Source organism: Leopardus geoffroyi, chromosome C1, assembly GCF_018350155.1.
Source record: "Leopardus geoffroyi isolate Oge1 chromosome C1, O.geoffroyi_Oge1_pat1.0, whole genome shotgun sequence".
Taxonomy (NCBI): domain Eukaryota; kingdom Metazoa; phylum Chordata; class Mammalia; order Carnivora; family Felidae; genus Leopardus; species Leopardus geoffroyi.
In genome coordinates, this window is record NC_059328.1 from 8,855,301 (window position 1) to 8,869,360 (window position 14,060).

General features: G+C 51.2%; 1 pseudogene; it reads right to left on the reverse strand.

Moving 5' to 3' along the window:
* Positions 1-768: 768 nt before the first annotated feature.
* LOC123599814 lies at positions 769-10,805 on the reverse strand (annotated as a pseudogene).
* Positions 10,806-14,060: the final 3,255 nt, after the last annotated feature.

Genomic DNA, 14,060 nt, shown 5'->3' on the forward strand with positions numbered 1-14,060 from the left:
ACTCTCGCTGTCTCTGTCTTTCTCAAAATAAATAAATAACGTAAAAAAATGAAATCTTTAAAAAAAGGAATAACTGGAGGAAAATTATATACTGGTGGGGTCTCATGTTACAGATTAGAGACTTGCTATACATTCTTGTGCCCTTACTTACTTTGCACTTAAACGTTATAGGACAAGTCAAATACATGCACGCTCACTCACATTATCAATTAGGATACGAAAATGCATCGCCGATCTCGTTTCCTGCTATCGACACTGCTCAGTGAAATATTCCTTATAATTGCCAATATTCTCTTGATTTCCCCAGTTTCCTTTATAATTGCCAATATTTTCTGGACTGAGCCCCCGGGGCTCAATCTCACGATCCTGGGATCACGACCTGCGCCAAAATCAAGAGTCAGACGCTTAACTGACTGAGCCACCCAGGCGCCCCTGAAGATTTTATTTTTAAGTAATCTCTACACCCTACATGAGGCTCAAGTTTACAACCCCCAGGTCAAGAGTCGTATGCTCCACCAGCTAAGCCAGCTAGGTGCCCTGGTTTCAAAAGAGTTTAAAGGGTGTAATTCCTAACAGAACATTCTTTGATTGAACACCCTAATGACAAACCACTGTACCATTAATGTTTCAGTTGCGTGTGGGGGTAGAGGCGTAGGGATTATCTTGACGGCACCCCAGCTTTCCTCCTGGGAAGGTCAGAGCTACACTGGTTTGTAGTAATGCGACATCCATTAGATGCTTGAAGTTGCTTTTCCTTCAGGGAGGGCTTTATTTGCCAAGAAGGCGTTGTGCTTGATCTCCAAAGTTGGCTGACAGCTTACTGATGAGATTCATAATCTTTGGGTTACTGTGATATTTGACACGTTTGCTGGGTTCTGGGCCATGTTCTGGAAGGCCACCATAACTTCTGGATCCTGCGTGGCTGCAAGAACGACTGGGTCACTGAGAATTTCACCGAGCCCAGGCATTCCTGCCCTTCCAAGCTTGTCCGCTGCCACTCCTCTGGGAAAATTACCAGGGATCCCCCCCGGGAAAGCCACAGGGGTAAGGGCCATCCTGAGCTCCTGATTGTCCTATGGCTTCTTCCTTCCCGTGGGCTCTCTCATGTTCTTCCTGAGCCTTCTTAACCCTTTCTATTCTCTCTTTGACTCCTAGTTCCTCATGTCTTTGCTCGTATTTTCTCCAACGTTCGGCAATTTTCTAGGCCCTTGATCGAACTTCTTTCAGTATTGAGCTAGCATTTTCGTCATAATCCAGTTTGCAAGCAAGGGCAAGGTCGTCTGCTGCTGCTTCCCAATGGCCCGGAAGTCTGGGCGCTTCCCCCCTCGCCACTCGTAAGGCTGAGCCGAATCAGGATTGGTTTCAATAGCCCCATCACAGTCTCGGATGGCAGCTTTTGGCTTCTGTAATTTGACGAAGACACCGGCTCTCTTGGCATACAGAAGGGCCAAGGGAGGATTCAATTCGATGGCATCTGAACAAGTCAATGGCTTTCTGTAGTTCACCATCGCTTAGAGCATCAATGGCAGTCATTTTTGTGTTTAATCATTTACCCCATCCATCGTTTCCTCAGTCATCTCTACATCGTCATCTCCCGTTTCTTGAGGGGCATCAGTATCTGGCTCAATGACACCTTCGTTGTCAATTTCTAGAACACTTTCTTCGCCTGATGGTTCGTGTGTCTTTCTGTTTCCTCTGCCTTCTTACTTTGCGATTTTTCTTCCTTGGGATTGTCTTCTGATTGAGTTTGATAAGTGGCAGGGGGGAGTCCCCCCTCTCCTTCCCCCTCCCCAATGCTCTCCGCCAACTCCCTCAGGAAGCTCATTTCCTCAGTGTGCAGAATGCTCGGATCCTGCTTACGCATTTTCACAAAGATCTAAAGCTCACTCACTGTGTGTGTGTGGGGGGGGGGCGGTCCGTGGTCCACAGGCTCCCTGTGGGGCAGTGGACCCTGCAGAGGTTGCCGCCGGATTCCAAGCACAGGTACCAGCTCAGCGTGACTGTGACCGTGTGGAAGGGGGCGGCTCCCGCGAGCTCTCCTGACGTTTTCTCTTGCGTTAACCAGATACTTCACCTATTGCCACAACGGAAATTGGTGGTGACAAGACCCCAAGCATCGCACAGAAAATTAGCCAATCCTACCATGTGCTTAACTTTGGAAAGGTTACTTATTTTGTTTTCAACTGTTATTTGTTTGTTTTTTAGAGAGAGCGAGCGGGAGAGGGAGCAGAAGGAGACAGAGAATCATATTCTTTTTTTAACGTGTATGATTTATTTATTTTGAGAGAGCACCAGCTGGGGAGGGGCAGAGAGAGGGGGACAGAGGATCTGAAGAAGGCTCTGCGCTGACGGGCTGACAGCGGCGAGCCCGATGCGGGGCTCAAACCCACGAACTGCGAGATCATGACCCTGAACGGAAGTCAGATGCTCAACCGACTGAGCCACCCAGGTGCCCAAGCTTGAGAGGACCTCAAGGAGTCTCCACACTCAGCTCGGATCCCGACATGGGGCTTAATCTCCCAAACCGGGAGATCATGACCTGAGCCGAAATTGAGCGTCGGACGCTTAACTGACTGCGCCACCCAGGCGCCCCACCATCTGCCTAACTAATGCAGCATTAAAACAGCAAGGTTTTTCACATTAGCGGAGAAAGACGCACCAAACAGCAGACCCGGCCATACCAGACCTCCCAGAATCTTCTGACAACGATCTAGATTTGGCACGTACAACGTGGAGGGGATGATCCAGACATTGCCCTGCTCGTTGAAGCGGCCTGGGAAGATCGCTCAGATTTTTCAGAAGACGCGTCCGATGTCGATGCCTGGCCACAACAGGTAAACGCCAACTGGTGTGAGTGCCAAGATGTGCTCACCCCCGCGAGGCATCCTTATTTTATTTTATTATTATTTTTTTTTTTAATTTTTTTTTCAACGTTTATTTATTTTTGGGACAGAGAGAGACAGAGCATGAACGGGGGAGGGGCAGAGAGAGAGGGAGACACAGAATCGGAAACAGTCTCCAGGCTCTGAGCCGTCAGCCCAGAGCCTGACGCGGGCTCGAACTCCCGGACCGCGAGATCGTGACCTGGCTGAAGTCGGACGCTTAACCGACTGCGCCACCCAGGCGCCCCGAGGCATCCTTATTTTAATGATTGCTTCTTGACTGAACTACAAGCAGTGCTAGGAGCCTTACAACGACTACTGAAAGTCTCAAAGAGATGGATTGGTGGCTTTTAATATCGTATTGTCAATGTCTCCAAGGGCTGATTCATCAGAGAGATAATGGAGGACACGATTCTAGGCAACGAACATACCCCACCCTGTACCACATTATTGGCAAAATTTGGTGGCCCCTCTTATGTACCATAACCATAACTATGATCAACATCCTGATGAACTCAGAAGGCAAAAATGATATGTTAGCTCCTGAATACAATATAACATTCCCTACATCCCCAAAACAGCTCACACCTGAACTCAGTCTTTCAAATCATGTCCCAACCACACCAGGGTTGCCTGAGCACATATCAGGCTGTATTTTATACAGTAACATCTTTTCAGAGCTAATTACATACGCACTTCATTCTACCAGAGCTCAGAAAGCAGCTTGAGGGGCGCCTGGGTGGCGCAGTCGGTTAAGCGTCCGACTTCAGCCAGGTCGCGATCTCGCGGTCCGTGAGTTCGAGCCCCGCGTCGGGCTCTGGGCTGATGGCTCAGAGCCTGGAGCCTGTTTCCGATTCTGTGTCTCCCTCTCTCTCTGCCCCTCCCCCGTTCATGCTCTGTCTCTCTCTGTCCCAAAAATAAATAAACGTTGAAAAAAAAAAAAAAAAAGAAAGAAAGCAGCTTGAAGACACGTTAGCACAATTTTAGAACCAAATTTTTTTTTTTTTTAAGTTTTTATTTATTTTTGAGACAGAGAGAGACAGAGCATGAACGGGGGAGGGGCAGAGAGAGAGGGAGACACAGAATCGGAAACAGGCTCCAGGCTCTGAGCCATCAGCCCAGAGCCCGACGCGGGGCTCGAACTCACGGACCGCGAGATCGCGACCTGGCTGAAGTCGGACGCTTAACCGACTGCGCCACCCAGGCGCCCTTAGAACCAAATTTTTATTCTAGCTTACAAACTGCACACCTTGGGGCACCTGGGTGGTTCAGCCGGTTAAGTGTCTGACTTCAACTCAGGTCATGATCTCGCGGTTTGTGGGTTCGAGCCCCACGTCGGGCTCTGTGCCGACAGCCTCAAGCGTGCTTCAGATTCTGTGTCTCCCTCTCTCTCTGCCCCTCCCCTATGTGTGCGCTGTCCCTCTCTTGCTCAAAAATAAACATTAAAAAAATGCTGCACACCTTTGTCGAGCCATGTGCAGAATTAACTACGCACTAGATGATTGTGGACAAAATACGATAACATGTGAAAGACCAGAATTATGTTCTTTCAATGAAGACTTTTTTTTAATGTTTATTTTTGAGAGACAGGGACAGAGCACGAGTGAGGGAGGGGCAGACCGAGAGGGAGACACAAAATCCGAAGCAGGCTCCGAGCTATCTGTACAAGAGCCCGATGTGGGGCTCGAACCCACGAACTGCAAGACCATGACCTGAGCTGAAGTCGGACTCTTAACCCACTGAGCCACTCAAGCGGCCCAAGACCCGTGTATTATTTTAAAATATTTTTTTTTCAACGTTTATTTATTTTTGGGACAGAGAGAGACAGAGCATGAACGGGGAGGGGCAGAGAGAGAGGGAGACACAGAATCGGAAACAGGCTCCAGGCTCTGAGCCATCAGCCCAGAGCCCGACGCGGGGCTCGAACTCCCGGACCGCGAGATCGTGACCTGGCTGAAGTCGGACGCTTAACCGACTGAGCCACCCAGGCGCCCCAAGACCCGTGTATTATTGAGAGAGGATGTTGGAATGCTACACACTGTATGAGAATGTTCCATCGGAAGCCACAGTAGATACATGGTATTACCAACCCACGTATTTTTTACTTAACCTTCTGAGAATTGTATACAAACCCATGCCACCGAGAGTTGAAATACTCTTCCAAAAGAAACAATGCAAGTTGTACTATATACAATCTGAACGTAAAATTTATAGCACAGAGTTAGGAACAACCACCCATGAAGGGCCCAACTGACCACCCATCAACAGGATTGAGTTTAGAAAGCCTACAGTTCTGGTAGGATTAGGCATCATCTCTAATTTAATTATCTCTGGAATTCAGGAAGCAAAAATTCATATTACGAAGCAGGAATTGTTTGCTTTTTAAAAACGTGTGAATCCCCTACTTAATGCAGTAGGAAGTTTAGATTCCAAGATCTCAGCATTCTGAGAACGATATTCCCTTGTCTCGACTGTGCATGATTACCATGCCTACCAACGGGAATTAAAAAAAAAAATTTAAAAAAAATTAAAAAAAATTTTTTTTTAATGTTCATTCATTGTTGAAGGACACAGAGAGACAGAGCACAAGCAGGGGTGGGGCAGAGAGAGAGGGGGACACAGAATCTGAAGCCGGCTCCAGGCTCTGAGCTGTCAGCACAGAGCCCAAGGTGGGGCTCGAACTCACAAACCGCGAGATCATGACCCGAGCTGAAGTCGAACGCTCAACAGATTGAGCCACCCTGGCGCCCCCACCCCCCAATTTTTTTTTTAATGTTTATTTATTTTTGAGAGAGAGAGAGACAGACAGAGTGTGAGCAAGGGAGGGGCAGAGAGAGAGAGGGAGACGCAGAATCCCAAGCAAGCTCCGGGCTCTGAGCCGTCAGCACAGAGCCCGACATGGGGCTCAAACCTGAGAACCGACATGGGGCTCGAACCCGAAAAATGTGAGATCATGACCTGAGCTGAAGTCGGACCCTTAACCCACTGAGCCACCCAGACGCCCCTATGTGTGCAGCATTTCAACAGGCCGCCTGCTTCCCGTCCCCTGATGTTTCATCAACCTCTGCAGTCACTCCTTGGTACTTTCCTTGCCAGGGTCTGAAACTCTGGTGTCAAACCTTTGCTCCCCTGGGGAAGGCGGATGGTACCAAGCAGCAAATAAGCATGATAAAGCAGGGGGTGGGGTGGCGTGGGAGAAGAGGGCAGAAGACTGAGGTCTGGGGACTGTCCCTGCACTAACTCGCTGCCCGACTTTTCCTTAGGGACGGTGTAAATGGGTGGGGGAGGGGTTATCCCGCGGTAGCGACTCATCGCCTTCCAGATCCCTCTCAGCACTCACACTCGGGGCTGCCTTCTTATGCAAATCAGTAGCTGGGGGCTGTGGGTGATGACTGTTGTGTTTTTGTCAGCCCAGAAGAGAGTCCCAGTCTCCAGCAGGGACCCCGTGAGTCTCCAGACCTAGCCGAGGCCTGAGTCGGGGCTGTGCCTCAGTTTCCCCAGATCGTGAGGCTTCGGCTCCTATTTGGAGGGAGAGAAGGCCCTGGGTGTGATGGCCGCCCCTTCCTCAGCGGTGTGGGGGGACTGGAGCTGGAAAACGCCAGGAGGCTTTTCCGAATGAACCTCACGTGCTGATGGGCAGCTCTTGCCAGGAGCAGGGTCCCTCCTGGCTAGGACTGTGGCCTGTTCCCGTACCCTCTCCCCTACCCCCGCCCCCCATCCCCCTGCTGTGAAGACAGCAGGACAACGGTGCCACGACTCTGTCCTGGGTTTTACTTTCAGAGCAGTGCCTGCTTTTCTCAGCCTGCACGCTGTACCCCCGGAGGGGTCCCCGGGAGGCAGGGCTGATGTCTGCCAGGCCTCCCGGGGCCCCTGGCCTTGTCGTTCAGTCATCCAAAAGACATGCATTAAGCCAAGCCCTGGTCACATCAGTGGACAAGGCAGACGGTCCCTGCTCCCATGAGCTCCCGTCCTGGGGGGGGCAGTCAGGCTCCTGGCGAAGAGACGGTTTTGGTGGTGTAAGGCGTTCCTTGAAAGGAACAAACAGGGTGAGGTGACAGAGACTGGCACCAGCAACTTGGGGGAAGGCCTCTTTGAGGTGGTTTCATCTAAGCCAAAAACCTGAAGGATGAGAAGGGCAGCATTTAACCAATTTATCTTTTTAGGGATGCCCGGCTGTCTCAGTCCGTGGAGCATGGAACTCTTGATCTTGAGGTCTTGAGTTTGAGCTCCTCGTTGGCCATAGAGTTTACTTTACAAAATTTAGTTTGGGGGGCACCGGGGTGACTCAGTCGGTTGAACATCTCACTCTTGATTTTGGTTCAGGTCATGATCCCAGGGTCATGGGATCGAGCCCCGCATTGGGCTCTGTGCTAAGCATGGAACCTGCTTGGGATTCCCGCCCCCCGTTTTCTCTCCCATCTTCTCCCCCCCCCCCCCCACTCTCTATCTCTAAAATAAAAAATAAAAATTCAAAAAAATTTATTTTTATAGCTTTATTGAGGTATAATTGACATATAAACTTTATTTAAGGTACACAATTTGGTGTTTTGGCATATGTATGCATCCATACAATCACAACCAAGGTAATGAACATATTCATCGCCCCACAAGTTTCTTTGGAGGGCCAGCATTTTGAAAAGTTGGGGAATAGGGTTTCAGGCAGCAGAACTGGCAAGTGCAAAGGCCCTGTGGCAGGGACAAGCTTGGTGGCCCCAGGAGCAGAAAGGAGGCCAGTAGGGAACATGATAGGGGATGAGGTGATGGTGGTGAGGGGCAGGAGCCCCACATGCGGGTCTTTTTGGTCTAGGTAAGAAGCTGAGTTCTGAATCTAAGTGCTTCCTCGACACCCTCTTGACTGGTGAGTAAGCAGCCACTTTATACTGGCCATCAGCTCCTCTGGCCCTGTTCTCACCAAGGTGAGACCCACCAGGTGGGTCTATGACACCTGCGAATGACTTAGTAAATGGTTTCCCCCAGAAATGATTTATGTTTTACTGGGGTCTTCAATACCTCCACCCAAAGGAGTGAGTAATGATGGAGTTTCAGGCTGATGGGCAGGCCCGTGGGAGGAGCCTTGATCAATCACTCTTCTGTCTCTAAGTTCTCAGGCTTCAGAAAGTGAAGCTGGCTTCTTGAATGTTCTGGTTGTAAGTCACGATTTGAGGACAGGGTGCGTTTGACTCCCTCAAATCCTCCAGACTTGGTCCTTGGTAGCCTCCCCCAGCTGGACTGCCAGAGGCAGAAGGGGAAGGAGGGGGGTTGAGAGAAGCCGATCCTCATAGAGCAAGTTCCTTGACAACAGACAGCTCTGGGAGCTTGAGAGCGGACCGTAGGACCGACCACCAGGGAGTGAGGAGTACCCCTGGGGCTTCAGGACAACATGATTTTGGGGGGCCAGTTCCAGCAAGGACAGCCACCACCCTAGAGAGGAGCGAGGCTTACTCTAGAGTCACAGATTTGGGGTGGCTTGAGCAGATGATTTCTCTGAACATCCGATTTCTCATGGATTTTAAAAAATCGTCCCTTAAAACAAAAATCATCACTTTGCAGGGCTACTGTCCAGGTACCTTGTAAGTACCTTTGATTCATTTATTCTGCATTTTTTTTTTTTTTTTTTTTTTTTTTTTTTTACCATACACCCATTTTGTGCCATGCATTGAACATGGTGGGCAAAATCCCTGCCCCCGGGGGTTACTTTTCCTCCTCGGAGGCCAGCAGACCCTGGCCTTGATTTTTCCATCTGTAGGGTGGGGGCAGTGCTCCCTGGAGAGAAGTGTGGCTCATCCAGGTAGGAAGGTCCCTGTAAGGAGTGGTGCCCTCTTTCCCGAGGAGCCACCTGGGGAACTCTTGTCCAGGCACACAGGATCGGGGACATGCTCAAGGGTACACCCCCTCCTCACCTGTGCCTCTGACTGAGCTGCTGCTTGTTTCTTTCTTGCACCCGAAGCCTCTAATTCCATGATTAATATTGGACTAGGCTTGGTTTCCTGAGAGTTGAAATGACTCACCCCCATTCACAACGGCCCTGCTGAGCATGAAGGTCTGGGGGAGACGGGGACTCCGTGATGGGGAGCTGAGGCCCCTGGGGTCATCCCTGCCACCTTCTCGGCCTTGGCCAAGTCTCTTTCCCTCTCTGGTCTTACCTTCCTCCTCTGTCGCTCTGGAAGGTGGAAGGAAATATTGGAAACCGGGAAGAACAGTGGAAGCCCCTGCCAGGCTCCTGGTCCCAGGAGCTCAAGAGGGTTACAATCGTCTCCTGGGGCCTGGTCAGGGCCTCCTCACGGTTCTAGTCACAGGAACCTTTTTAATCCTCGCTGCAACCCTTTGCAGTGGATATGCGGTTCACATTATGCATGAAGAAATCGAGACTCAGAGAGGGTGAGTAACTTGCTGAAATCCACACAGCCAGTAAGTGGCAGAGACAGGGCTGGACCAGTGCCTGGTCCTAGTGTCTCCGCCAGCCTAGAAGAGCAGGGCTGGAAGTATCCTGCAGGAGCCCCGCAGGCCCGGATGAGACCCAGGCCTCCTCTCCTTCATTCTCCCTGGAGCCTCAGACCAAGAGGACTTAAAGCAGACTGTCAGATACCAGCCCCCCGTTAAAATTTTTTTTTTCTTTTTCTTTTTTTTTTTAATGTTTGTTTTTGAGAGAGAGAGAGAGAGAGAGAGAGAGATAGAGAGCGAGCAAGGGAGGGACAGAGTGAGAGGTAGACAGAATCCCAAGCAGGCTCCGTGCCGTCAGCACAGAGCCTGATGTGGGGCTTGAACCCATGAAACATGAGATCATGACCTGAGCTGAAATGAAGAGTTGGATGCTTAACCAACTGAGCCACCCAGGTGCCCCTAAAAAAATTTTTTTTTTAATGTTTATTTAGTTTTGAGAGAGAGAGAGAGAGAGACAGAGCATGAGCAGGGGAGGAGCAGAGAGAGAGACACACACATACAGAATCGGAAGCAGGCTCCGGGCTCTGAGCTGTCCACACAGAGCCTCACGTGGGGCTCGAACCCACGAGCTGTGAGATCATGACCTGAGCCAATGTCGATGCTTAACCGACTGAGACACTGCGCCCCCAGTCCCCCCATTTTACAGATGAAGGCACTGAGGCCTGGAGATGGGTAGTTGTACAGCTAGATGCAGACCTGGGCTCGAACCTGGGCTCCTTACCCTCCTTTCAGTCTTCCCACCCCTACAGCTGCCACCTATTAGGCGGGAGCCTAGACTGAGCCCGTAGCTGGGCACGGAGGCCCGAGGAAGTGCCCCACAGCAGCTGTGTGACTAGCAGGCTGGCCTGTGCTGAGGCACAGGGGGTGGTCGCCCATGTAGCATCACCTGAGAGGCCAGGGAGGACCTCTGACCCCAAGGCTCTCGCCTGCGGGCACCCAGAACCCCGTCTGAGTCACTCCTAGCTGGGACGGTGAATGCCGTGGGAAACTCATCCCTGGGGAAGGGGAACCCAGGACTGTGAGCATTTCGTCTCTGGTCCCAAACGGAGAGGTCTGAGGCCGCAGCAGAGGCCTGGATGCCCAGTGGGGGTGGGGCAGAAGGCAGCGGAGCTCTTTACATGTCAGAGCTTTCTGCGTCCACTCTTTTATTCGGGGTTCATTGCAGCCCTCAGAAGGCTGCCTGGCAGCTTTATTTTTTATTAAAAAAAAAACAGTGTATTTATTTATTTTTGAGAGAGAGAGGCAGAGCACAAGCAAGGGAGGGGCAGAGAGAGAGAGGGAGACACAGAACTTGAAGCGGGCTCCAGGCTCTGAGTTGTCAGCACAGAACCCCGACGTGCCGATGTGGGGCTCGAACTCATGAAGAGTGCGATCATGACCTGAGCTGATTAACCGACAGAGCCACCCCTGCGTCCCTGCTTGGCGGTTTTAAAACCCACATCTGGCAGAGAAGGCCACATGCTGCCGATGGGCCCCGTCCATCTCCTGGTATTCACACGCTTGTTCTTTGGGGATCACTTGCTCTGGAGGAAGCCGGCTGCCGTGTTGTAAGGGTACTCAAGCTGCCTCGAGACTGATGCCTCCTGCCCACAGCCATGTGAGTGGCTGATTTTGGAAGCAGGTCCTCTAGTCTCGGCCAAGCCTTCAGATGCCTGCAGCCCCCCAGGGGACATCTTGACTGCAACCTCCTGAGAGACCCCCCGAGCCAGGATTACCCTGTGCAGTAACCCCTGGATTGCTGACCCACAGAAACAGTGTGATATAATGTTTCTTGTCAATTTAAGCTGCCAAATTTTGAGATACACAGCAACAGATAACTAATACACTCAGAGAAAAGAAAATGTCTTGTGACACGGCTAGCCTCAGGACTCCTATAGCCGTGATCTTCCTCCTGGGAAAAGCAAGGGTGACAGGGGCCTAGAAGGAAAAAAGAAGGCGGCTGAGGCCTGAAAGTCAGACACGGTTGGAGCCAAATCCCAGCTCTACCACTCTCAAACTGTGTGACCTCAGGCAAGTTACTTAACTACTCTGAGCCTTGGTTTGTTCATCTGTGAAGTGGGGACAGCAATACTGACTTGAAATCTCGTTGCCAGGATTAAATATGTAGCCAAGGGCCTGGGTAACCTGCTTGGGGGGTGTACTCCTGGAGCTCATCCAGGCAGCTGGGAACCCCTAATGTTTGTTCTTTCCCAACTTGAAGGAGTGAACTTCCTGCCCCCAGCCCTCTGTGGCCACTCCTCACCACCTTCTGAGAAGCCCGAGCTGAGTGACCAGGACCCACCTAGTGTCCTGGGCCTCGAGGCAGGGAGACCTCTGAGGCTTTGATTTGGAGGCGGCCGGACTCGCAGGGCCTGCCCGATAAGCTCCCTAACAGTCCCACTTGCATTAAGGCTCCAGAGAAAGGTACTCAGAAAAGCACCTGGGCTAATCAGAGCGGAAGGGTCTGGGCTTTCCTCTTCCGGTTTGCAGCCTCCTACCTGCCGGCTGCTGCCTGTGGCAGAAAGAATCCCTTTATCTGCCGAGGGTATTTTGGGGCCATTTGGGGCTGGGGTTCCCAGCTGTCGGGGAAGTCCCTGACTTTCCTGAGCCTTGCGTCTTACTTGTATCTCTTCGGCGACACAGGCTGCCTGTTCCCTTCCGAAGGCTTCCTGTTGTGCCCACCTCGTGTCCCCCTCGTCCGAGACGAGATGGTGCGGGCAGGCACTGCTCACCTTCCCGCCCCCTGCAGGCCTGGGGTTGGCTTCCACAGCTCACTCTGGGCATGTGTGGCAGCCTGTGGCCCCCGCGATCACACAGCAGCGCCTGCCTGCTGCACCTCGCATGGGGCCCAGGGACTTCCCCTCCTGTTCTTCAAAGCACTTTCACACTTGCAAGGGGGTTCGTGAACCGCCTGGAACCTGCACAAGGTGCCCACTCGGCCCCGTCCAGTGCCTGCCCTTTAGAGTCCCCTAGGCCGCCAGTTTCCTGGGCCGCTGCGATTTCTACAGTAGGGGCCGGACTTCCCCGGGCTCCAGCTCGTCCCCTGGCCCCAGAACGTGCCCTTCTCCCTGCTGGCCAGCTGTGGGCTCCCAGCCCTGTGCCCGGCACCATCTCGGGCTCCCAAGGCATCCCGGTTCTTCAGGAGCCCACAGTTTCCTGGGGCCGATGGATCCAAGAACCAGTCATTACAGTCATGACGCAATAAGACCAGTTCTAGAATTGACGTACAAAAAAACGACAGAAACCGCCTTTCTGACTGGGAAGATGGCTGGGGGGGGGGGGGGGGGAGGGACAGTGCCAGGAAAGTGACAACGAGGAGGTGGCCCCGGAGCAGGCTCTGAAGGTACACGGGAGGCTGAGGTGTGTCCCGAGGGAAGGACCAGGATGGGCAAAGGCATGAAAGGGGGGGGGGGGGGGGAAGCTGGAGGGGAAGACAGGACGCTAAGACTGGGCCATGGTAGCAAGGGCCCTGAGTGCCCCTGGCTTGGAGGAACCGGAGCCTGGTGAATTCACTGTGCCGTGCCTCGGTTTCCCACCTGCACAATGGGATTTTCCAGAGGATTGGAGGAAGCAACGCCTGAAAAATCCTGGCCCCAGGTCAGCACTCAAAGGCAGCTGTTGTTATTGTCATCAAGTAAATTACATGAGTTTTCATGTAATGAGAGCCCCCGCCCCCACCCCCGCCGCAGGTCTGCGAGGCTTCTATGCAGAGGAGATGTGGAGAGATGTCCCTTAGGAAGCCCATGAGGGGAATGCCAGGGAGGGGACGCAGGCTTCCAGAGCACCATTATTATGATCATTTTTAATGGATGTGTAGTATTCTAGTAAGCTGGTGTACCATAATCTTCTTAACCCTTAACCCCTGATGTTGTGATTCTTAGGGTATTTCCAAAATGTATAAATAACATTTTAGGAAACACTGCTGTGTTTATAGTTTCCTTTTTTCTTCTTTCCAGTTGAACTCTTACCTTGGTTTTTTCTTTATGGGGGTGAAATGACTGAGCCACAAGTTGTAAACATTTTTTTTTTTTTTTTTTTTGCCGCGGGTTGGGGGGGAGGTTGGGGTGGGCGTGGGAGTTGAAGGGGGGCTTTTGCTAAGAATTGCTACATTGCTTTCTGACCAGGGTTGTTAACATTTACCAGCAGAGCATGAACGCATATTCCAGTTTTACCACAACTTTGGGGTTGGATTTTACCAAAGTTGCTTTTATAAAGAAAAGCAAAAAAAAAAAAAAAAAAAACAAAAAAAAAAAACCCTGATGATTTAATGAGTCGAAGACGACATCAAAGGTTGCTTTAATTTGTATATCTTCGCTCGCTAGAAAAGTGGAATTTTTAAAGCGTGTAATTAATGTTCATTGTATTTCCCCTGTGTCCACTGTTTTGATGTTGTTTGGTTATGCATATGTGTTTTATTCAGAGAAGCTCTTCTATAGTAGAAAGCCCTGACCTGAGGTGTCCTGAGTGACTCCTGCCCCTGTCTGGCTCTGTAAACATCATGGGTGGTCACTTCTACTGTTACTCACTTGTTTTTTTTTAAACACTCTTTTAAAAAATTTTTAAAAAATGTTTATTTATTTTTGACAGGGAGAGAGACAGAGTGTGAGCGGGGGAGGGGGCAGAGAGAGAGGGAGACCCAGAATCCAGAGCAGGCTCCAGGCTCGGAGCGGTCAGCACAGAGCCCGATGTGGGGCTTGAACTCACGAATCCCAAGATCAAGTCGGATGCCCACATGAAGACGGACGCTTAACCGACTGA